At 43.8% G+C, this 26,141-nt stretch overlaps 1 protein-coding gene across 5 annotated transcripts in view; it reads left to right on the forward strand.

Moving 5' to 3' along the window:
* Positions 1-26,141, forward strand: part of SGMS1 (sphingomyelin synthase 1) — a 922,685-nt gene that overhangs the window by 282,716 nt on the left and 613,828 nt on the right. For all 5 annotated transcript variants that reach the window (XM_078642900.1, XM_078642901.1, XM_078642896.1 and 2 more), the window contains exon 3: positions 8,764-8,831. The gene's annotated coding sequence lies outside the window, so the exon portion shown is untranslated. The remainder of the gene's footprint in view (positions 1-8,763; positions 8,832-26,141) is intronic.

Below are 26,141 nucleotides of genomic sequence, written 5' to 3' on the forward strand. Positions count from 1 at the left end.
AAATCTTTACCATCGCAAATTTTCTGGCCGCAGCTGTAAGAATCCTAAAGAGAATAACCTAACATCACAAATCCATGTATGTATCTCATTGCTGTGTTAAGATGTAATCAGCACAAATTGCTCTCCATTGCTTTTTATATGTATATATCTGAGTATTAATTATTTATTGTATATCATGGTTTTATATTTGGTGACATTAATTGTCTTTTAGTATGCTTTTATGGTTTGTACAGTAACCGAATAAAGTAAATTTGACTGAGTGACTGGATGGTGCTATCAACATAAGTTTAATCCGAAGTTTTTTTTAACAGTGTACTTTTTTTGACTGGTGAAAAGTGCTGTGCTCAGCCTAGGTACAATAGGTAGACTGTGTCTAGAATAAGTGTCCTAGGTGAGCTAGTGTAAAATCTAAATGTGAGCCTTCATAATGCTAGCCAGTTTGTTTGATTTATGTAAGTATTAGTAAGGCTTGGGTCAGATTTTCGCTCATTATTTTAAGAGGTTGGGTTCAGATAAGATTTTACAACCAGGCCAGTTGGGTGGGTTGGCCATTCTCCCAAGAATATGAACTGTGACTTCATTGTCTTTAATTTCTGTAGGCCCCATATGGTTTGTCTCCTATTAAGCATCAGTGAGCAATCATTTACACTAAATTCTAGTATTTGTGCGCTCCCTTTAGGTTACTTTTATAAACCACAATATACACCTGTTAGGAATGTTTATGCTCCGCCTTTGGTTACCAATAGGTTTCAGGCCCTTTCTAATTTGGATGCCCAGGATTGACAACCACCTTCATTGGTAGACCAACCACATCACGTAGAAAATCACTTAGGCACCGCACCAGTAGCTCATATTGACATGCCGGTTGATCGGCAACCTATAAATGGACAATCATCATCATTGGCAGATCAACCACATCACGTAGAAAATCTTTTAGGCATTGCACCTGCAACCCACATTGATATGCCCGTTGTCCAGCAACCTATAAACAAGGTCAAAGCTGACACCGATTTGAGCATCTTAAGCTGAAACGTAGCAGGTCTACAGTCAAGGCTTGGTGATCTGGATTGGCTGTGTTTAATATCGGACCAAGATGTAGTTATATTCCAAGAGACCTGGGCCACTTATGAATTACATATTGAGGGGTTTCATTGTTTCAGCATAGTAGCCCCCACCCCCAAATTTGGTCGACCGTCGGGGTGGGGTGGTCTATTCATTGGGATTAATGTGGCTGCTGGAGGGAGTTTTAAGGTTTTATCAACCAACAGCTGCAACTTTCAAATCTTGATTTACAAAAGGAGAGATTCTTTTTATTTGATACATTTTTATAACAATGATCTTCATTCCATTCCCAATATGAATTTTATTGAGCTTTTTGATTTTATTTCTAATTTAGACTGCCAGCAAGGCTTAGATGGGATCACCGGGTTTCTCTTGGGTGGCGATTGTAATGCAAAACTTATAGATATGCCACAGGGTTTAGGTATACACAACCCAGGTTCCGCTTCCCGCAGGGGCACAAAGCTGGCTACGCTCCTGAGTTTGTATAATCTTGTTAATGTTATGGATGCTATTAACCACCAAGCACCAACATTCAGAGGAAGGGGTTGTTCCACAACTATAGATTTTATTTATATTTTCCCTCCTCTTGTGGATCGCCTAATGGCTGCTGAAGTTATTGTCACCAGCCATGGGGACCACAGTCCACTTAAAATAGTTTTGAGATTGGCGCCTTGGCCTGTGTTCTCTATTGAATGTGGGGACAGGAATATAATACTCTCAACTGATACATTAAGATTAAAATGGAGGGTTGTTGATAGTGGCAAATTGTTTCAGTCACTAGTGAAGGATAATATGCACCTTATTAATTCGTGTTTATTGTCTTACGAACCACATCCAGGGGCAGTCCAGGATTTTACAAAATTCTGTTTGGCAATTAAAACCCTGTTGTCGAAACCCATTCCTCTGGCAAAACATGACCCAAGATGGTTCGACCATGAGTGTTCTGAGGCTAATAGGAATCTGCGTTGGGCTTGATCATCCAACCCAAGGTGCACTTCAGACGTGAAAATGGCTAGGCGGAGGTATAACACAGCGATTGGCAATCGAAAGGAGCACTTCTAAAGGACCCCTGGGAAGCCCTATCTAAGGCTGCCACCATAAACAAGGGCAACATATTTTGGTCTTCTGTGAGGGATTTGCGATCTATGGGCCAGCTATTATCCCCTGTCAGTTGCACCATTTCGAGTGAGTCGTGGGAAAGCCACTTCTCAAAAATTCTCTATGCTACTCCCCCACAAGAGTCAGACCAGTTTAACCCTAGCCCACTGTCTAGCATACAAATAACTTTGTCTGAGGTGGAAAAAGCCATCCACCAGAGCCTTGGGAATAAAGCCCTGGGCCCGGATGGGTTACCTATAGATTTAATCAAATGGAAACTAGATTTCTTGGCACTGCTCCTTTTGAATGTTTTTAATAATTTAATGCTGCTCCGATACCAAGCACCTGTGCCATGAGTATTATCGTTCCAATTTTTAAAAAGGGGGACCGGTCTCAACCTATCAATTACAGGCCTATCTCCCTGATCGATAACACTTTAAAAATATTCTGCAGAGTTTTAGAGTGGTCAGAGGAAAGTGGCATCTTAGAGCCTTGTTAGCTGGGTTTCCGTAGCAAGGTTGGCACCAACGAACAGTGCTTAAATCTTACTTTGGTCATTGGAAAATGTACCATTGCGCGGTCCTACCCAGTCTATTTGGCCTTTATCCTCAGCTTTTGACCTTGTTAATAGGTCAAAGCTTTGGTCTATCCTCCTGGCCTATGGACTGGATGAGTCTTTGGTAAATTTTTTAGCGCATCTCCATAAAGATCTTCAGGCCCAGGTGAGGATTGCTTGTGGTGGTGAGGTCTCTGGAGCCATTAGGGTAGGAAGGGGGTTCAGACAGGGATGTGTTCTGGCAACCCTCCTTTTTATTATCTACATTAATGGATTGAACAAATCGTTAAAATCCACGACCCAGGACGTCCTCAAAATTGATGGGAAAACACTTCCGGTACTATTATACGCAGATTATGCGGTCCACATAGGCCGCACTCCAAACTCTCTGCGCATCTTATTACAGACCTTTGTTAACTACAAGGGTAGCCTAGACCTATGCGTCAATTAAAAAAATCTTTTATGTCATGTGGCCCTGGGAAGCTCCGGCTCAGCTCTATTACTGCGGGCACTCAAAAAACGACAAGTAGTAGTACCTTCCCCTATCTTGGGGTGATATTTGCCGCGAACGGCTCATGGACTGAGCATATGGCTCACTCCAGGAGCAAGTTATGAAAGGCCATCAATTCCATCCTTAGCCTTCCTTGCCCAAAGAACACAGGTGCTATTTTAGCTATCCTAATTTTTTTTAAATCACAATGTGTCCCAGTAGCTATGTATGGAGCTGAGATCTGGGGTAATGTCAACAGCTCGTGCATTCAGCAGGAAGAGAATAGGTTTAGCAGGAAGATGTTGGGTGTCCCAATCTCTACTCCACAATACATTTGCTATTAGGAACTTAATTTAAATTATATTGATGATTTCATAAGCGCCCGTCCTGCTCTTTTTTGGTTATCGGTCTGGAAGAATCAGGCTGCTTCTTTAACTAGAGAGATTATCAGTGACTGTGTTAAATGTGAGAAAGGAATGGACATTTCTTTGCTCTCTGGAGTGTACCAAAGTTTATGTAGTGTTAATAAAGGTTGTATTTTTTAAAACCCCAGTACAGCCAAAACATTGCATAAAAATGAGCTCAGATGTGCACTTAATTTATTATATAATACAGAAAGGATTGGTATGGAATCTAAAACATCTCTTGCCTCAAGCTATATGACTATAGAACAGCATAGGCACTCCCTACCTATCTATCTCACTTTACCTATGAGCCACTGGGAAAGGAGCCTTTTATTTTGCCTGAGAGCAGGTACTATTAAATTTGTGTTATATTTTCCTCTTGACTACCACTCCAATCTTGACCATGTGATGGTGTGAGCTGACAATCTATTTTACATTTTTTGTTTCTTTGTAAATACTATTTAAAATATACCAAGTGGCTTTTAACTCCATTTTAAAAAAAGCATAGGCCTATTAGCTTGGACAATGCTTATTCGTGGTTACTCACTCTGGCTGATGAAGAGTTGGTCTTCCGTACTAGTACGTTTTTGAAAATTGCTACCTGAGCACGTAAGATGATGTCCAACCCCTGAGCTCTTATATTTATGTATGATTATTTTGTTAAATTGATGTATGAACTAGTATTTTATATAATCATAAACTGTTTATTATTCATGAATTGTATTATTACTCTCTATTTGTTAAATAATTTGTCATGCTGCTGTGCTTTTATGGATACTAAGTTATCCGAATAAAGTTTTTTTAACTGAACTACACCCAGGAGTAAGATGATAGCTGAACTTTCAATATACAGTTTTGAAAGTACTGATTGCACATGCTTACTTTTCAGTGTATGTGCTTTCTCTGAGTTTTTGCTTAGAGTATTGTAATTATTTTTATGCCTGCAAGGTTCGGAATGTAATCTATCAGAAGTGAAATGTTTGCTTGTTGGGAAACCCGGTTCCCGGGTATATTTAAAAAATAATAATGATCTTTTCTTAAGTAAACTTTCCTTGCAGTTCTGTCACATGTTCGGAGGTGTGTACTCTTGCTGGCGTGTGAGTAATTTAAAATAGTTCATCCCTTGACTTACAAAGGCAGTCTCCAACTACGCACCTTGTTCTTCTTCAGGTCGTCTGGATCTTTGCCACCATTTTAGAATGGAGTGTAAATCAATATCGAATTTCAACACTACTTATTACGTTTATATAATAATGAGAGTTTAGATTTTAAAAGTTGTATTTATCTTTTTAAGTTTAGTGGTTTTGAGTTGTAATCTCTTTATTCAGGCTCAAATGAGTTAAATCAGTTTACAGAAATATTAAGAAAATTAAAGGTCAGCAATCAACAGGAAAATATTACAACGTATTCTATAAAGGAAATTTACCTAAATCCCAACTGTAATTAGATCCTAACTTATTCGAGCCCATGAAGAGTTCTTTAGAAAAGAGTGCGAATTTCAAGGAGCGTTTAGAAATGGTATTTCAAAATTAGTTGAACCTCTCATTAAGAGCAGTTCTTCTAAACCCATCCAAGCCTTCTCTCAATCAGGGGTTAATCACAGCAATAGCTGTAGTCTTTAAGAGAATTTAGAAAACACCATCAGCAGTAGCTCACAGTGTAAAGAGCAAAAGGATAGTCATAGAGAAATTATCCTGGACCAGTATGATCAGCATAAAGCTCTTGGCGTGTGTCTAAGGAAAGCGTTGTGGAAGAGATTCTGAAGTGTCCTTACTAGGAACACGTATATTATACACAAAAAACGCATGGATCCATCTTCTTCAGTGCTACGCCTTCTTCAACCAATGGTGAAAGGCTCGTCCAATGGTCTGTTGCATCCTTCTTCATTCCCATGGTAACATACGATAACAGCTACCATTATCTTCAAGTGACATACTAAGTTGCATTTGCCTACGTACATTTAGTTTTCACATGGAGTTCCCCAAGAACCCTGAAACTAACTTTATTAGCTATTCAGAACTCCACTGCTTGACAAGGAACTAGTCTAAAGCAGAACATTCTAGTTGCAACTTGTACTGATCTACGTCATAGGCTTCATATTTCTTCTGCATATACTTATTGTTTTAATTAACTGTTCGTTGTTCATCTTTAAGAACAAGTGACAGATAAAAGCTATCCAGAAGTGATAAAAACATGTAGCTTAGGGAGGAAAGAAAACATGTATCTGAATCGGCACATTCTAGGAGGATGACATGTTTTCTAAGGCTAACATGAATTATTTACTTAATACTGTACCATGCCACATACTCCTAAAACACATATTTGTTTAAGAAAGGACATGTAGAGAATAGAAAATGAATGAGGCCCAGCTTAACTTGCCCATGAAATTACAATAGAAATAAAAAACAAAATCGGGCTAAACATGTTACTCATTAATTTGCACCTTTTGAGAAAGGCACATTTTCTTTTTTCTGCTACTTTAAGCATAACTCTTGTTAATGTTTTATAAGCAAACAGGATTATTCAAGCACACTTTCTTGCTTTATCACTCTTCAGGCATACTTTTATGAATTCCATTTCGCATTAGCAAACCTGCACATTTCATGTGAAAAGCTAACTTTATTTCCTTTTTAATGTGCTTGGCGGTGAAACGTTTTGTTTACAATTCAGTGGGCTTACAACCTGCCCACAACATACCATTGGTTGTTTTGGTTGTCACTCTTATTTGCAATCTTTTGATTGCTCCGCTCCTGTGGTCTTCTTTTCTTTTGTTAGCTTCTCCCTGGAGCATGGACCAAGTACATGTGTTCTTCCTCGTCTTTTGCAATACACTTTTTAATATTTTTTTTTCACAAGCATTTCGGTATTATTCCTGGAAGTGCAACGTGCTTTCCTACGTTTAACACAGGCATTCAGCTTCTTGTTTGTTTCACAATATCTGCTGTCTCTATTGATGATTTAGTTACTTACACCCACTCTCTCCTCTGCGCCACTCTCCTCTGCGCCACTCTCCTCTGCGCCACTCTCCTTTGCGCCACTCTCCTTTGCGCCACTCTCCTTTGCGCCACTCTCCTCTGCGCCACTCTCCTCTGTACCACTCTACGCCACTTTTAGCCACGTTGAACAGTAGCCAGGCTGGTTTACGACATGTCTAAAAGGCACTGGCAAAGGCATTAGCTCACACATAGGCGAGACCTATTTGCTTTACCAATGTTTGTTTTTAACATGGGAAAATACTTTCACCCACGAAAAAGCTTCTTCTGCTACAGTCACACAGGTTTGGGGGCTTTTTGTTCAGTTTCACATAGTAGAAGGGGGTTAATTGCAACCCTTGTTGGGAGCAAATTTCTAACCTTTTCCAGTTTGAGAAAGGGTAGGAGTGGAGTGTAAAGCCCCACGTGTCAGTTTGTGGGTGTGAATAAAGTCAAAGGGCATTTTATCCCTGGAAAGCCCACTCTCTGCATACTCCGAGCTTCTGTGAATAGGTTTATTCACGTGAAAATCTTTGTGCTGGTAAATCTCTACAAGTACACAATCGATATCTGTGAATTCTTAACCGTAATTTTTCATTCGTTAAAAAGGTTTGTTGCGGGTATGAGTCCAACATCCACATGCAATTGAAATAGTTTTGGGAATATGCATTTAGGTGCAGACTAGCGATGGCTTCTGCTGGTAGTTCTATAATAGCCTTTGTTTCAAAACCTTTCTTTAAAACTGCATTTGGACGAATGGAGATTACATTTACTGTAGTACCCCCTCGGGGAATCACTAGAGAGAAATAGATTTTCCTTGTATAATTGTTTTGTCAAACAAAATTATGCACAGCTTTTGCCTCCACGTTTTCCGCCACACTTTAAAAGATGGCAATCCCTAAGCAGAGTATTTTTTTTGCCTTTTGTTTTTTAAAGGTTTTGTAATCCATTTGTCTCGATGAGGATTACATTTTCATATGCAAGAAGGGTTTGGGGAAGACGTTATTGTGGCTGGCCCTGAACCGAGTCTCTAGCAATGCAGAATAAGGATAACTCAAAGGTGACCGCCCTACTGCGCATGGTAAATCTGTGTATGTAGTTTATTGATGCTGCTGACTGAAGATTAAATTCTTGACTTAATGTGTAGATATGACTTCAGGTGTAGATTTGTATAGAGGGTAGATGGGGGGGGCACAAGCCTTCTGAGTAATTTATCACCTTATCGGAGGCTCCACGTCAATGTGTAGACTCAAGACAATACCCAGATCGTGAATCTGTAAGGTATGAACAGTCATTGTGCTCTAGTTCTACATTATCACTGTCAAGACCTGGCTCGTCTGTATTCTTTCAGACTTCCGTCCATGCTTTCCTACCTTCCGCAAAAGGGATTTTGAAATATTGAGAACTTTAGACTCTCCATTGGGTTAAATCTGCATGTTGGCGGTATTGGGGCCATTACTGCGCTGGGATGCTAACTAGCGTCACAGTTTGAAAGAGGGCTATGCGAGCAACAAACTGCAGTTACTGGAATGAGTCTGGTTGTTTCTTTCTTCACCACCCCCAGCTTCCAGTTCTTCTGGTTCTTTAAACCGAGAGAGGACTGCAAAGCATATTTTTCTGTACCCATTTATTTGTTGTGTCAAACAGGTTCTTTATTACACATTGTAACAAGTGGCCTTGTTGTGTATAGCAAACCCCACCAATCAAACAGGTTGACCTAGTTAGATACGTACTATCATCACAAATATTAAACACCTTCGGGCAAGATTCATTTTGGGAATATGTGACTGGCACTATTGAGTTTGTTTGACAGCTTTGTCTACCCTGGGATTCTTGGTTCTTTAATTAAATAAAATATGTGAACTGTAGGTAACTGCCAAATGCAAATTAAAGATTACATGGAGTAATGGAGTAATCGTGGGAGTTAACATAAAGTGTTCAGAAGTCATTCTTGTTTAAATATCAAAATACAATATATTTTTGGTATTAGTTTGTTTGCTTTATTGTGTTCGTGTTTCGTGATTGGGTTTATGGTTCTGCATTGGTCCTGCTTCATATAAAAACAATTACCATATGCGTTTGTTGGGTAATTCTTTGTATTTATTTATATTATTGTTGTGCATTTTTTATAACCCTTTATTTACTCCATGTCTTCAAAATGGCTTTTTTTCTTGTGCCTAGGTGTAAAAATGTGTTCATGACAACAAATAGATCCCCAGTGACCGGATGCGCTACAATCTTCTCCACCAGTAAGTAATGTACATATTTAGTTCTCTTGGGAAACCGTTACTGACAAAGCGTAGGGCTAGGACTTTTGATCATGTGTATATTTGTAATTATGCACTGTACAATGTAAAGGGTAAATTGTTTGAGAATGTCACCTTGCACACAACTGTCTCTTTAGGAAGAGTGTACCTGCTTTTAGAGCTCAGAATTTAATATTTTTGAAGAGCCTGGGTGTATCCTGATTAACTCCTTGCGTGCTCATGACGAGCTCAGCTCGTCATGAGGCACGGTGGCCGTGTGCTGATGACGAGCTGAGCTCGTCATGACACGCGCGGCGCTCACACGCGGGGCTAATTCCTCAGCGGTGCTGAGCGTTCTAAAAAACGGGCGTGGTCATGACGAGCTGAGCTAGTCATCAGCACAGCGCCACCGTGCAGCGTGACGAGCTGAGCTCGTCACGAGCACCGTGGCGCTGCGTGCGCCCCCTCACCCCAGCGCCGCAATTAGCCCCGCGGAGAAGGGGTTAAGGAAATCCTCTGAGTTTTTGCTATAAATTTGTCAAATTGTATCTAGCAGAGTCGAGAAAATGAGACTAATCTCATCACTCCTCCTTGTTTTCGACCACACCTCTCGTAGATGGCAGGGCATGCGTACTGCAGTCTGCTGCTGTATGAAATGCCCCACCTGTGCTCCTTCCCTTAGTAACTACCTTGGATCCTGCAAACTGCTAAAGACCTTGTTGTGCAGTATTTAACTTACACAGTTCGTTCCAGGTCTTACCTGTTCTTCTTTGCTGTGATGCCAAGAGACTCCTTGTTTGAGAAGGCTGTGTTCTATAAATAAATAACTTACCAAGTGTATTAACTGGAAGAATGGTTCTCTGATTTAACAGTAGGAACACTGTATGCACGTGCCCAGTAGCGGCTGCTCCATATGAGCTTTAGGGCTCCACCCAGTTATGACCTACACAGGTGAGGAGGCTGCTCTACCTTCAGGCAGAAATATAAGATTTACTGCAGTTTGGCTGCAGCATTTGGTAAGTGACTGAAGTTTCAATCAGTTTTTCTATTTCAAACGATCAGCCCGCAAACCTGTAGAGACCGCCCTTTCTCCACTTGAAAGTCCCACCCGTCCTCCTTCACAATTAGTAGTTCACCTTGCCACTGATTTAATACTGCTTCAGGCATAGCACTTCACAGCCCGAAGCAGAGGGATTGACCATTCATTTCCTTGCTGTCCTGATTACTTCTTTAATTCCACCCTTTTCATTACGTGGGTGAGTCAATAACCCCACCCCATCCTCCCTCAAGATGGGAAAGGGGCAGCAGGGTTGGAGGAGTATACAGTCCTTTTCTTCCTAGGTAATGTCAAGCACCTTTTAGGACAGGCACTTGCGTGCTTTGGGTTAACACATCATACATTCTTTGTTAAAGTGTGGATGATGGTGATCCTGTGCGCTGATTCCAATCATCTCTGTGAGGTATTTAGTGCGATCCACCCCAAGCTCCTTTCAAAGCCCGGTCAGAAGTGTACCCACAAAAAGGCAGATACCAAATGGCCTCCTTGAGCGTCACAGACGGTGCATGTGAGTGAATGGTAAAGTGTATTTGGTTACAAATAAGGGGCCACTTGAAAGACACTTCTCCTTGTAATTGTTTTTAATGTTATTTCTTAATGGAGCTGTATGCAAAATAATCCCTCAGAGCGAGTTCACAGCAAGCATGCATGTCTACATTGAAAGCATGTGATGTTATACTTTCATAAATAATTCACCTAAATTACCAATTCGAAACCATGAATGTGGGGTGGGGGACGAGTTAAGCTTAGAGAACCATGTTTTCACAATGTATAACTTCTCTATGGTTATCAGAAATATCGACGAGTGAGCGATAATAGTACAAGGAGGCTGATTTTCTATTTTTCATGCTCCTTTTCTTGTATGAACTGCTGCAGTTAAAGGGTTTAAGATAAAACAATATTATTCACAGCAAATCCACAGCATCCAAATCCATATGAAAGATGTATTATTTTTCACTATTGGTAAGTTACTCTTGCGCCATCCTCCGCCAGTGGTTCAATTCTGATGCCCACGCCTGTTCACCTTGAGAAGTTTCTTTCACTGCTGCCTGTACCACACTTGTTTACTGCGCAAAGTGCAGGTGCTATTACCTTTTGACAAACGTTTCCTAGTGTTAGTGTCTCAGCTGTTACTTGCAAATGGAGCTTTCACTCGTGCTGCCATCACGGCACCTCCCTATGTCAGATGAGTCATGCTAACTCTGTGTCTGGCCTTCTTGAACCTGATTTTGTTTGACAATTGCTATTCATCTGACTCTGCTGACCACCAGCTTTGTGTAGGAGGAAGATTGCAACAGTGCACATGGTAAACATTCTGTGTGGTCCTCAAACATGCCCTTCTGCCTTTGCTGAATGAACCTTATTCCTCTGTAAGGAAGATTGCACAGCCATGTTCCAGCTGTTTAATGTACAACCTTGCTGCCTGTGCTGTAGCTGCTATGTGTGCATAGCCCAAGCTTGCCCTTGAGCTGCCTGATGTATATCTCATTTTTGCAGTGATGCTTGCAGTTCTTCCCTTGCTGTGCCCGTTCTCTGTAGTGAGATAAGATCCTGCTACTGCTGTCAGAAAAGATTCAGTTGTTAATTGTTGCAAAACTGTCCCCTTTCTCAACATTAAAAACTGATATTTGAACGATTACGGGCACTGACCTGGAAACGATTGTGATGTGATAAGAAATGTAAAGTTGTTGTTTGGAGACCGCACACATTTACTGAAAAAGATACGAGCTTTTCCAGTATAGATGAGATTCATTTGTGAGGTGCAGTTCGTGCTGATTTCGGAACACCTATAACCGGTTGTTGCATAATTTTGTTTGTATGAGAGTACTTTTTGCCGCTATAAGGTTGTTTGTTGGATAAGTGCTGCAAGAGTTGTACTGATGGCTTATCACACGAGAAGTTCTTCTGTTGAAGCTAGTGAAATCTTCGCAGTCCAGGAGTAGCTCAGCTGGCTCTTGCTTGAGATTGTGTGATCGGTTTATTTTATTTCCCCTCTGTGGGCTGTACCACACAAATGTACGGGTTATCCCAATGACATTACTTAATATAGGTTGGTGTCAATGCCTCGAGATACTATATCACTGGTGAGATGGAATGTGCTGGGGGTAAATAGCCCCTGCAAAATACGCCAAGTGTTGGCCTACCTGGATCGCCATGGTATACATGTTGCAATCCTCCTAGAAACTCATTTGACCAGTCAGACTGAAAGTAAGATGGGCACCCGCTGGGATGAAAGAACTGAAAGGTGTATGCATCAACGTGCAAATACATCCCCTGAGAGGCACTCCATTAAATGTTCATCGAAATGATTACACAATTAGTTAGGTAATGTGGATTTTATTCATCCGTTTTTTCTCAAAAGATATGATGATCATAACACTGAAAATTAGCCATTTAGCTTATGCACGTACTCTGATGCATTTCGGGCGGTGAGCCCTTTGTCAAGGAGATCTGTAAGAAGAAGAGATGAGCCCAAATAAGGAAAGGAAATGGTAGATGGGAGAAAAAATGTAACGTGAACGAAAAAAGTAACCGTTGTGCTGTGGGTGGGTGATGCGGTCAAAAGACTAGGGCGGCATGAAGTGTCTCAAATGGTGGAAGGGGGTGGATAGAGACGATATCGGGTAGCTGTGAGGGCACGGTGATGGAATGGGTTGGGTCACGGAATACAGACGTGTGCTGACATACCAAGTAAAGGTTAAACGTACGGAGTGCTCGCTAAACGCAGACGTGTGTTGACATGCCGGGTGAAAATTAAGCTAATGAAGTGCTCGCGTAAGAAAACGAGGTGTAAAAGGTACTTACATCGTGGCGGAAAGCCGCGTGAACTTCTAGGTTAAACGTCTGGAATCATATGGTGACACCAAGTGCTCTACGAACGGTGGTGTATGTGGGGAGTGAGGATGAAATGGAAGACGGACAGGGTGATCGAATTATTTGGACGCCATGTTGGAATGGGTGAATGAAGATGAAAAGTGGGGGCCATAATGGAAAGGGTTGAAGGGGTAGGGGAAGGCCAAATGAAAAATGAACAATAAGAAATGAGAAAAGGGTGTAAATAAGACGGTAACCAAATGATAGAAAAATAAACTGAACAAAGCAAAAGATATGAGAGTGCAGGTGAGGAAGGTGAACACACAGTTAGGGGAGGTAAATGTACAGTGAACACAGAGAGCAATGCTGTAACATATGACAGATTATAGATAGCAACTGTATTCTACGCGATCATTCAATCCGTGTGGCTTAAGAGTCTGTAAGCGATATTTCTGTAGTAGGGGATCTCTGTGTATAGTCATAATCTAGTGAATAGTCCCGCCCATGTGCGTGGACCCCGGCAATCAAAAATAATCTCTTAAGTTGTCAAAAAATTGCAGAACTGCAAAGACACTTAAGAGAAAATTTAAAGACAAATAATGCAGCCTATATCCACAGGCTACACTGTCCAGTACTTCAACTAGAAATTCCACCAAAAATCCACTAACAGCAAAGCCTGTCCAGATTTCCCTTTCTTTTACTGCAAAACCCCTCAGAAATGATAGAGAGGAAGGCCTGGACAGACAAGCCCCATAGGCTGCCATTATGTGGCTTAAACAGGATACTGTGCCTTTAAGGAAACCTTCTAGAACCTTCTCCCAGTATCCCAGAATGCATAGCAGGTCCAACTGACTTCAGTTCTTTTTTCCGGCTCCTGCTTGCAGGACCCTGGCATTGAGCTCTCCCTTGTTTCAAGGGTTTATTGCATGTTTTGGCACTTTTGTGTTTTAAAAGTGTTGAAGTTTACTCTCTTGGTGTTCTCTTTCTCTTCTGTGTGCTGCTTCAGGTGTTTTAGGGCTCTAAAATGCCTGGACTCTTTGTGAAGTGTCCAGCATGTATGAGGAAGAAGGCCAGAGGTGATCCACATGATGTCTGCCTCCCCGAAGATCATGTCCCTGAGGAGTGTGTCATCTGCCAGCAGTTTACAACTCGTACTCTGAAGGAAAGGGCGAAGATCAGGCTGTCTGGCCTTGAGGAGAGGCGCCTGCAGGCTGCAGGTGGGTCTGGGCAGTCCGGGAAGGTTCCCTCTGCCTCTGCTGAGGCCTCTGGGGGGCTCCCCAGAGGCAGGAAGCCCAGCAAGCGGTCCCGGTCTCCGTCGACGTCGATGGCATTGACGATGACGTCGAGAGGGATGACGGCGGTGTGCTCCCCTTCTCCCCGGGGCTCCGGGTCGAGACATCGGGACGACTCGACGTCGAAGGCACCGCTGACGAAGCCGCCGTCGACGTCATCTTCATCGTCGACGTCGAGGGCTTCATACCGACGTCATGGACATCTGCGCTCGCCGTCGAGGCGACACCGCCGGTCGACGTCGAGGGGATCCTCGACGTCGAGAGCATCTAGACGGCGGCATCGACGCTCGTCGTCGAGGAAGGGCCGTTCGACGTCACGGAGGAAGAGGTCGACGTCAAGGGATCGGCTTTTGACGTCGAGGGATCGGCGTTCGACGCCGAGGAAGAAGAGGTCGACGTCGAGGGATCGGCGTTCGATGCCGAGGAAGAAGAGGTCGACGTCGCGGAGGCGGCGTTCGACGCCGGAGTCACGGAAACGTCCTTCGACGGCGGAAAAGCGACGCTCGACGTCGAGCAGACGGAGGTCGACGTCTGGGAGTCGGTCAGGCTCTCCAAAGCGTCGCAAGAGGGATTCTAGTCCCAGAAGTTACGCTGCTTCCAGTGGGGGACGCAAGAGGAAGCGATCACCAGCTGAAGGGGCGGGCTCTCAGCCCTCTTCGCCTAAGGGGTCACCGGGCACGGTGTACTCTGCGGTGTACACTCCTTCTCAGCCTCGGTCGACGCATACTCCTGTTCCTAAGGCGGTCACTCCTCCTCCTCCTCTTCCTAAAGAGGATCCTCCGCCACTGCCTCCACTTCCAACGGGCGACCAGCCGCCACCGGTCCCTCCGCGTGGGCCGGCCCCGCAGCCGAAGGTTCCTCCGCCGAGGTCCACTTCTCTGCCGTATTTGCCTGTACCTCCTAAGGGGACCCCTAAACCTGCACCCAAGGAGGCTCCGAGGGGGACCCCCCCACAGAGACCGGTGGGGCGGCCACGGACTGGCAGGTCTCGCTCTCGCTCTCGCTCTGGGAGGCGGGACAGGTCGCGACACAGGTCGTCCACGCGGTCGAGACGCCGCCATAGGAGGCGCGAGTCTCGATCCCGTACGGGATCCTCTGGTTCCAGGGAGCATTCCCCTGCCTTGTCGGGATCTCCGGACACGAGGGTGTCCCCGATTGATGACCTGGTGGCGTTCCAGGATGTCCTCTTGAGGGGCGCTGCTAAGCTGGGCATACCCCTGACGGTGCCCACGCCTAAGACGTCAGTGATATTTGAGACATTGCACCAAAGACACTCGTCGCGCCCTCTCCTGCCTCTGGTGCCGGGCCTGGAGGAGCCAGCTATGGACCTTTTCCTCACCCCCGCGGTGACAAAGGCGGCGCCTTCTAGGTTGCTGAGGAAGTACCAGGCCCCGGATTCGGATCCGGCTTTTCTGAGAGCGGAACCCCCTCCGGACTCAGTCATTGTGACGGCGGCACGCAAACAACATGCCGCCACTCCGTCATCCACGGTTCCCCCGGATAAGGAGTCTAGGTGGATGGATTCGGCAGGGAGAAAGGTCTGTGGAACGGCCGCCACCTCCATGAAGGCTGCGAGTGCCACGGCGCTGTTGGGTCGGTACGCCCGCGCCCTCTGGGACTCCCTTGAGCGTTTTGCGGAGCACTTGCCTCGTGAGCAACGTGAGGACTTTCAGGAAGTGCTGAGTGAAGGGATGCTGGTGGCCAACCAGATCATCAGCGCGGCAGCGGACTCTTCCCTGTTGACTGCTCACGGGTTTTGCCATGGAATCAACCAAAGACGTCACGCCTGGCTCCGTCTTACGTCCCTGAAACCGGACGCACAGCAGAGGGTGGCCAACCTGCCATTCTCCGGCAAGTCTCTTTTTGGGAAGCATGCGGACGACGAGATGGCCCGCATGAAGGCGGAGGCCGAGACGCTCACGGCGGTGGGCCTCGAGAAGCCTAAGGAGGCAAAGAAGCCGTACCGCCCTTTCCAACGGCGGTCCGGTGGGCAAGGCCGCGGACGTGGCCAGGCTTCGGGACATTCGCAACAGCAACAGCAGTTCCGTAAGCCGTTCCAGAAGCGCCAGAGGGGCAGGGGAGGCCAGCAGTCGGCTCCGGCGCCCAAGGGCCAAACTGGGTCTAGGCCCTAGGTACTTACTTCCCCCGGATCCGTTACCCACTCCGGTAGGGGGAAGCATTCAATCTTTTCTGGCAGAGTGGAGAAAAATTACTCAGGACAAGTGGGTGCTGAATATTGTTTGCAATGGATACAGTCTTCGGTTCACCGGCCCGCCTCCATCGATTCCTCCGGTCAGCTCGCGGTTTCAACTGCTAGAGCTCCAGGTGGAGGCCGATACCCTGTTAAGGAAAAGGGCGATAGAAGACGTGCCTCTGTCCCAGAGAGGAAGAGGTCTGTACTCCCGGTTCTTCCTGGTTCGCAAGAAGGACAAGAACGAGTTCAGGCCCATTCTGGACTTGCGACAGGCAAACAAATGGATTCGCAGGGAAAAGTTTCGCATGCTGTCGTTGCATCAGATTTATCCTCAGTTGCAACAGGGAGACTGGCTCTGTGCTATAGACCTACAGGATGCTTACTTCCATGTGCCCATTGCACACAAACACAGGAAGTTCCTGCGGTTCCAAGTCGGCACCAATCATTATCAATACACAGTACTCCCATTCGGACTGAAGTCTGCGTCGAGAACATTCTCGAAGTGCATGGCGGTGGTAGCAGCGCACCTGTGGAGGAACAAGGTGTTTGTCTACCCGTACCTGGACGATTGGTTGATCAAGGCATCCTCCTTCTCGGAAGCGAGAGCACACTTCCAGAAGACGTGCGTTCTCTTGAACAAGCTGGGGTTGCACATCAACATGGCCAAGTCTGTCCCGACTCCGGTCCAATGCATTCAGTACTTGGGAGCCTCCATCAATACGCTGTCAGCAAGCGTGTCTCCTTCGGAAGAGCGACGATTATCTCTCCTTCGGAAGGCTCAGGCTCTTATGACGGCTCCATCTACAACAGTGAGGACGGTGTCTTCTCTACTGGGTTCGATGGCCTCTTGTATCTTCCTGACGCCGCACGCACGACTGCACATGAGACCGCTGCAGGAGTGCTTGGAAGACCAGTGGGATCAGAGGACGGGATCCTGAGACGACAGGATACGACTGCCTCTGCATGCTCTTCAGTCTCTGAAGTGGTGGTGTTCGGCGGGGAATCTCCTCAGAGGGGTTCCTTTTCACAAGGACATTCCCACGCAGACTGTCGTGACGGATGCTTCTCTCCTGGGATGGGGAGCGCACTCCGGGACTCTACAGATTCAGGGAACGTGGTCTCCGGTGGAGGCCACTTATCACATCAACTTCCTGGAACTCAGAGCTGTTCACTTGGCACTGAAGGCCTTTCTTCCGTCCTTCCAGACCAGCTCCCTGCTTGTGCAAACGGACAACACTACCACGATGTACTACCTCAACAAGCAGGGGGGCTCGAGATCTCGCACTCTGTCACAGGAGGCGCAGGCGATCTGGCACTGGCTCCTGGCCAGAGGACTGACGATAACGGCTACCCATCTGCCGGGTGTGCAGAATGTTCAGGCAGACGCACTGAGCAGACTGATTCAGGAAAACCACGAATGGGTCATCAACGACGAAGTACTAGGAGACGTCTTCGCAAGGTGGGGGACCCCAGACATAGATCTGTTCGCCACCGCCGAAAACAGCAAATGCCGAGACTTCGCCTCCAGGTACTACCAGCAGGGGACGCTGGCGAATGCGCTATGGATCAACTGGTCGAACAGCTTTCTGTACGCTTTTCCACCCATTCCCCTGATTCCGGCGGTACTCATCAAGCTGGCCCGGTCCAGGGCTCGGATGATACTCATTGCCCCGGAGTGGCCCAGGCAGTGGTGGTTCACGGACCTGCTTCACCGATCTCTCCTTCCTCACATTCGGTTGCCGTGCAGGCCGGACCTTCTCACGAAGTTCGGGGGGCGGATGTTACACCCCAGCCTCTCGTCTTTGAGTTTGGCGGCATGGCTCCTGAGGTAGTGCAATATGGCCATCTGAATCTGCCCGAAGATTGCATGGACATACTGAAGGAGTCTAAGAGGCCTTCCACTAGGACTTCATATGCTTACAAGTGGAAGTGGTTTTGTATCTGGTGCCAGTCTAAGAACCATGACCCTACAACCTGCAAGGAAGATGTCATCCTTCCTTACCTTTTGCATTTGGCGCAGTCTGGCCTTAATGTTCATTCCATTAGGGTTCATCTTGCTGCATTGACTGCCTACAGGAAGTGCCCTTCGCAGACTTCTTTTTTCCAGATCCCTGTGATCAAAGACTTTCTGGAAGGGTTGAAGAAGGTGTTCCCTTCTGTCAGGCTTCCTTCGCCTTCATGGGAATTGAATGTGGTGCAGTCCAGATTGATGAAGGAGCCTTTTGAACCCATTCACAAGGCTTCGTTGCAGCACCTGTCCTGGAAGGCGGCGTTCCTCGTGGCCATTACATCGGCCCGCAGGGTGAGTGAAATTCAGGCGTTGTGTTGTACTGAACCTTATACTGTATTTCATGCTGCTAAGGTTGTGATGCGTACTCACCCTACATTTCTTCCCAAGGTTATTTCTGATTTTCATGTCAACCAGACCATAACTTTGCCTACGTTTTTTCAGAATCCTTCCTCTCCGGCAGAACGATCTTTGCATTCCCTGGATGTGAGGAGGGTGTTGAAATTTTATCTGGATAAGACCAAAGATATTCGTAGGTCAGACCAATTGTTTATCAATTATGGATCGGTCAGGACGGGTCTTGCTACCTCTAAGCAGTCCATTTCTAGGTGGATTGTGTCCTGCATACAATTGTGTTACCAAAAAGCTAATAAGACCTTAGGAGGTAAGCCTAAGGCTAATTCCACCAGGGGCAAGGCTGCCACGACAGCCTTGCTCCGTAATGTGCCGATTGCAGAAATCTGCAAGGCCGCCACTTGGAAGTCGGTTCATACCTTTGCTAAGCATTACTGCCTGGACTCTGATGCCAGGGCAGACGCTCAGGTTGGGCAGGCTTCGCTGCGGAATTTGTTCGCACAGTAGTGGCGTTATGTTCTTTCTCCACCCACGGGGAAATACATTGACAAATATCTCCAACCACTGGTGATTCAATCCAAGAGCTATATAAAAGACACCACAGAATTCCTGAATACACTGGCTAACATCTCCATCGACACTGACGAGACTTTGATATTATGCACAGCCGATGTCAACTCGCTGTACACCTCAATACCCCACCAGGGAGGCATCGAAGCAGTAGAACGTGCTCTCCTTGAGAGTAACATCGATCCATCCATGCAAACCTTTCTCATGGAGCTAATGATATACACCTTATACCACAGCTACTTCCAAGAGAACGACAAATGGTTCCTACAGCTATCCGGAATGGCTATGGGAAATTGTGCGGCTCCCACATATGCCAACATCTATATGGAGAACTTTGAAAAAAGTCACATATATTCCAATCACAACTTATTCGGCAAAATGAAACTATACGTCAGATACATAGACGATCTATTCATCGTGTGGGTTGACACACAAGAGTCACTGCATAACGCTATGACAGAACTCAATTCCAAAGACGAACGAATCAGTTTCACATGGCAAATTAGCGACAAAGAGATTTCTTTCCTTGACGTTTTGATTAAAATCACCCAAAACGGCATCTCCACTGACTTACACCGCAAAAGCACAGACCGCAACAACACTTTACACTTTAACAGCTTTCATCAAGGTTCCCTCAAAAAGCATTTGCCTTTCTCGCAAATGCTTCGTGTCAAAAGAATTGTGTCCGATGAACAGATCTACCACTCACGCATCCAGGAAATGCACCAACGTTTCCTGGACAGAGGTTACCCTGAAAATATCCTCAGTCAAGCTCAAACACGAGTTGCCAACATTTCTCGACAACAAAGTCTCTCTAAGAGCATTAAATCCACACAAGAACGCATAGTTCTTGTATCCAAATTTTCCACCGCAAGTCACAAATACAAGAGAATCATTCTTACCCACTGGCCTATTCTACAACTTGAACCCGATTTTCGGGGGATCTTCGACACCCCTCCACTATTTGCCCACACCAGAGGGAAGAATATCAAAGAGATTCTCTCCACTCAACCACCCACCAGCCAAATCTACAAAGGAACTGGACCGTGCCTTAATTGCAAGAATTGCAATTGCATCATTAGAGGAAACCAAATTAAACATCCCATGAAAGGCCATGTGATTAAATTGCACGTGAATGCCACATGCGATTCAATGAATCTCATTTACGCCTTGAAGTGCCCATGCGGGAAATTGTATGTCGGCAAGACAGAAAGAAAAATTAAAGTTCGCATCAACGAACCTAAATCGAACATTCGTACTAAACAAGAAAAATCCAATGTTGCCATGCACTTTCTTGAATCTCGTCACACCATTGCACAATTGCAATTTACGGTGCTGGAAACTATTGTTCGCACTGAAGGCATTGACAATCGCAAATTCCTTCTTAAAAAAGAATTGGAATGGATATATCGCTTACAGACTCTTAAGCCACACGGATTAAATGATCGCGTAGAATACAGTTGCTATCTATTATCTGTCATATGTTACAGCATTGCTCTCTGTGTTCACTGTACATTTACCTCCCCTAACTGTGTGTTCACCTTCCTCACCTGCACTCTCATTATATCTTTTGCTTTGTTCAGTTTATTTTTCTATCATTTGGTTACCGTCTTATTTACACCCTTTTCTCATTTCTTATTGTTCATTTTTCATTTTGCCTTCCCCTACCCCTTCAACCCTTTCCATCATGGCCCCCACTTTTCATCTTCATTCACCCATTCCAACATGGCGTCCAAATAATTCGATCACCCTGTCCGTCTTCCATTTCATCCTCACTCCCCACATACACCACCGTTCGTAGAGCACTTGGTGTCACCATATGATTCCAGACGTTTAACCTAGAAGTTCACGCGGCTTTCCGCCACGATGTAAGTACCTTTTACACCTCGTTTTCTTACGCGAGCACTTCATTAGCTTAATTTTCACCCGGCATGTCAACACACGTCTGCGTTTAGCGAGCACTCCGTACGTTTAACCTTCACTTGGTATGTCAGCACACGTCTGTATTCCATGACCCAACCCATTCCATCACCGTGCCCTCACAGCTACCCGATATCGTCTCTATCCACCCCCTTCCACCATTTGAGACACTTCATGCCGCCCTAGTCTTTTGACCGCATCACCCACCCACAGCACAACGGTTACTTTTTTCGTTCACGTTACATTTTTGCTCCCTTCTACCATTTCCTTTCCTTATTTGGGCTCATCTCTTCTTCTTACAGATCTCCTTGACAAAGGGCTCACCGCCCGAAATGCATCGGAGTACGTGCATAAGCTAAATGGCTAATTTTCAGTGTTATGATCATCATATCTTTTGAGAAAAAACGGATGAATAAAATCCACATTACCTAACTAATTGTGTAATCATTTCGATGAACATTTAATGGAGTGCCTCTCAGGGGATGTATTTGCACGTTGATGCATACACCTTTCAGTTCTATTATTCCAGACGCCCGGCCGGACCGTCTCCCTAGAGTGCACCCATCCACGCATAAACCCAGCATCCAACTACCTACTAACAGAGTTGTGCACCCCCCACTTCATATTTTGGTCACCCGCTGGGATGCCCATGGAATGTTTATCCTACTCTTCTTATTGATGAGCAGGGACATTATTTCATTTGTACAGGGAGTGCTCTGTGGCGCCCGTGTTTTCGTCAATGTCTATGGCCCAAGCACTGATTCCAACTTTTATTTGAAATTGTGGAGTCCGGTCCTTAAGATGAAGACAGTCACAATATTGTGGGTAGGTGATTTTAATACGAACATCAAGCCCAATTTCGATAGGTCTGTCACAGTGGACGGGCATGGCAAGCAAGGGTGTATTCCTGCGCTGGGTTGCTCCTGCAGTTTTAGGTTCTAATTGGCATCGCAACGAGAATGAGGATGTGGTCAGAGTTGCCGACAGTTCCAATCCCCACATAAGCTCATCATCCTGTGATTCTGGACAGCTCCCTTAACCAGTGGTGCTAAAAAAGTAAGTAATAATGCAAATTTTCTGATTGTCATGTAAAGCGCTTAAATGCCAGAAATTAGGCCCTGCACCTATGATATAGAAGCTGATGCTTGCCATTTCCCTTATGTAAGAAGGCAGTTTGATATTGCACAAATTTGGCCCATGGGCATTTAAGCGCTTTACAGAACAATCGGAACATTTGCATTAAAGCTTACTTATGTGGCTATTGTTAAATTCCTGGCTCACAGCCACGCCCCCCCTCCTCCCGCTCAGACATGACCCTAACTGCCCACCCAGTCTAATTAGTGAGTACCGGCACTTCTAATTTTTCATTTAAAGCACTGTCGTAAACTGTGTGCACAATGTATCCTTTGTGCATATTTGCTCATTTTCTTAAGAGGGAGACTGACACACCTCTCCAAGTCCCTCTTAGAGAGGCCAGGCTCTCATTAGATATGCTTAATTGGTGCAGTTCGGGACAGTGAATCAGCCCTACCACTTTCAAAATTCACTAGCCGCCACTGAATGTACCAATCTTTAATCCCAACCAAATGTTAACCTACTCTATTTTCAAGACTGGTGCGTAAATCATCCCAAAAGTCTACAGAAATGTACTTTAGATAAGGTAACAACCTTGCCATTGTCTATCTCTTTACATAACCTAATATTTATGAGCATATTTTTGAGGGAAGGCGGACGATATACAAATCTCCCATTGCTAGGCATCATTTATCTAGCACAATATTGATGGCTGCGATGCATTTAAGCAGTTTGAGTTTTTGTGTGCTCAGGCCACATTGGGTAATTTGGAACAATAATTACTCACCGAGGATCAGTAAGAAACTGCCGCAAGGATCTCTCCTTGGGGAAATAGCGATGCATATTTGTATCGCTGTCCTAATTTGGGATGTCAAAGAGTAGATGCCTGACCTTTTTTTTTTTTTAATACATTTTTATAAAGTTTTCAAACCAGAGAAAAGCAACAAAATAAGTACAAGGTGAAAAGTCAAGTAAAAATCATATTAAACGTAATTAATATATACCAATTAGACAAAGAGCAATTCAATCAAATATAAGTAAGGAGTATGAAGGAAGAGAGAAAGAAAAAGAATGGAGAGAAGAGAAAGAAAAGAGAGAGGGAGAAAGAAAGACAGAAGAAAGAGGAAGAGATTTGTTATGTAGAAGCAATAAAGAAGAAAGAAGAAAAAATGAATGCATAGGAGAGTGTGTAGAAAGATAAGTAGTGAAAGGAAGCCAAAGAAGATCTGATTTGATCTTGTGAGAAAGAGAGGAGGAGGAAACAGAAGCAATTCTATGTTCATCACAAATAAAATTCCACCAAGTCAGAAATTAAATAGTTGAATTGTCTTTCCAGGAGGATAAAATAACCTTAACAGCTAATGCAATAAAAAGATCAAATAATCTAGAAGAGGGAGATGTAACATCAACATTAGATGATAAAGAGCCAAGAAAAACATTTTGTATTGTTAAAGTAGTAGTAAACTTAAACACTAGCATGCAAATATTCCACACGGAATTCCAAAAAGAGAAAACATTAGAACAGTCATAAAGAAGGTGTGTTATTGTGCCCGTTTTGGAGTTACAGGACCAGCATAAAGGAGATGATGAAGGTGAAAATTTACAAATAGTAACAGGAGTAAGAAGAGCTCTTTGATAAATAAAATACAAAGACTGAGTTATACGAGCAGCAGCAGAAACTTTAAATAGTTTGGACCACAGTTTGTCCCATGTAGCAATAGATAATGAAACGGACAAATCAGTTTCCCATGCAATCTCAATTAAAGATGTAGGTCTTTCAGTAACGTTGGACAATAGTAACTTATATACAAGGGCAGCTTTAGGTCTGTGTATTGAAAATAAAGAATATAAAGGAACGGAGGGCGTTATAGGTGGGTGATATGTGGTAGGGACAGAGTATATAGGTGGGACTGTATGTCATTAACAATAATGACATATTCATTAAGGAAAGAGTCAGGCAATTGATAGTTAGTTTGGAGGGTAGAGAAAGGAACAATCGTATAATCATGCAGGAATTGATGAACAAAAACAATACCCTTTTCTTTCCAATATTTGTAATAAAATGATTTGCCTTTAAATTTGAGGAACTTATTAAACCATACACATGAGGATAAGAAACATTGAAGAGGGGTGAAATCTTTAGAAAAAATACTGTACAACAGATATCGGGAACATTTTAAAATAGGACTATTAGATAAAAAGGTACAATTTGACATAAAAATTTTCTGCTGAAAAGAAAAATCTTTCAGGAGGGAGCGTTCAAAAAGAACCCATTTGGGGACAAGGTTGTCCATAAATTCATATGCCAATGCAAAGGATTGTTTAAGCATGAATGCAGAGTGATAAGCTGAAAAATCTGGGAAACGTACACCACCTTTGTCTTTAGGACGTATAAGTTTATGTAGGGCAATTTGCGGATGTTTATTATTCCATTATTCCATTAAACCATACACATGAGGATAAGAAACATTGAAGAGGGGTGAAATCTTTAGAAAAAATACTGTACAACAGAGATCGGGAACATTTTAAAATAGGACTATTAGATAAAAAGGTACAATTTGACATAAAAATTTTCTGCTGAAAAGAAATATTTTTCAGGAGGGAGCGTTCAAAAAGAACCCATTTGGGGACAGGGTTGTCCATAAATTCATATGCCAATGCAAAGGATTGTTTAAGCATGAATGCAGAGTGATAAGCTGAAAAATCTGGGAAACGTACACCACCTTTGTCTTTAGGACATATAAGTTTATGTAGGGCAATTCGCGGATGTTTATTATTCCAGAGGAATTTGGTACATATAGAATTGAGTTTAGTAAAATGAGTATTGGAAAATTTCATAGGAAGCATAGATAGGGTATACAAAATATGGGGAACAATCATCATTTTAATAGTATCCAACTTGCCCCACCATGAAAGGTATAAGGGAGACCATATGAGAAGAAGTGATTGAATCTTATCAAATTATGCAGAAAATGTGAATTTAATGTTGTCACAAAGGGAGGACGAAAACCAGATACCAAGGTATTTAATTTTAGAGGGGCACCAAGCAAAATTAGTATCTTGAAAGATAAATTGATAGCATGTAGCATTGAGGGGTAAAACTTCTGTTTTAGAAAGGTTAAGTTTATATCCAGAAATACTGGAGTATAATTGTACTTCATTTAAAAAATGAGGGAGACAGTAAGTGGGATTTGACATATAAATAAGTATATCATCAGCATATGCAGATATTTTAGAGTCGACAGAACCATGTTTGAAACCAGTAATCTGGGAGTTAACACGGATGCGTTCAAGGAATGGTTCAAGGCATAAAATAAAAAGTAGGAGGGAAAGGGGGCAGCCTTGTCTTGTGCCTCTAGACAAAGAAAATGGCCTGGAGAATTGGTTATTAACAAAAATGCTGGCTCGGGGACAGGAATATAAGAGTTTAACATAGGAAATAAAAGAGGGCCCAAAACCAAACCATTGAAGAGTTTGAAACATAAATTGCCAATTAATACGATCAAATGCTTTTTCAGCATCCAATGCCAAAGCTGCAAGAGGAGATTTGTATTTTTTGCCATATGAAATGATATTAGCAAATATTCGGGCATTATCAGATGCTAATCTGCCCTTCACAAATCCGACTTGATCAGTATTAATCAAGAGAGGAATAATGGTATCAAGACGGGAAGCTAGAATTTTGGCAAACATTTTACAGTCATAATTAATGAAATAGGGCGGTAATTCTTACAGAGGGAATGATCTTTATCAGGTTTGGGTTTGATTACAATTAAAGCATCCATAAAGGAGCCAGAAGCTTTTGCGTCTGCAATGAAGGAATTAAAAAATTGAAGAAGTTTAGGGATAAAAATGGATTGGAAAGAATTATAAAACTCAATAGGTAAGCCATCAGGCCCAGGGGCTTTAGATTTTTTTAAGGCTTTGATAGCATTAAGAATCTCTTGGGAGGAAATGTATTTTTCTAACATGTTGAATTCATCGGGTAGAGATGGAGGGGAGGGCAAACCTGAGAAAAGTCTCCAGATTT

This window comes from Lissotriton helveticus, chromosome 5_1 (genome assembly GCF_964261635.1).
Source record: "Lissotriton helveticus chromosome 5_1, aLisHel1.1, whole genome shotgun sequence".
In the NCBI taxonomy this organism is placed as follows: Eukaryota; Metazoa; Chordata; class Amphibia; order Caudata; family Salamandridae; genus Lissotriton; species Lissotriton helveticus.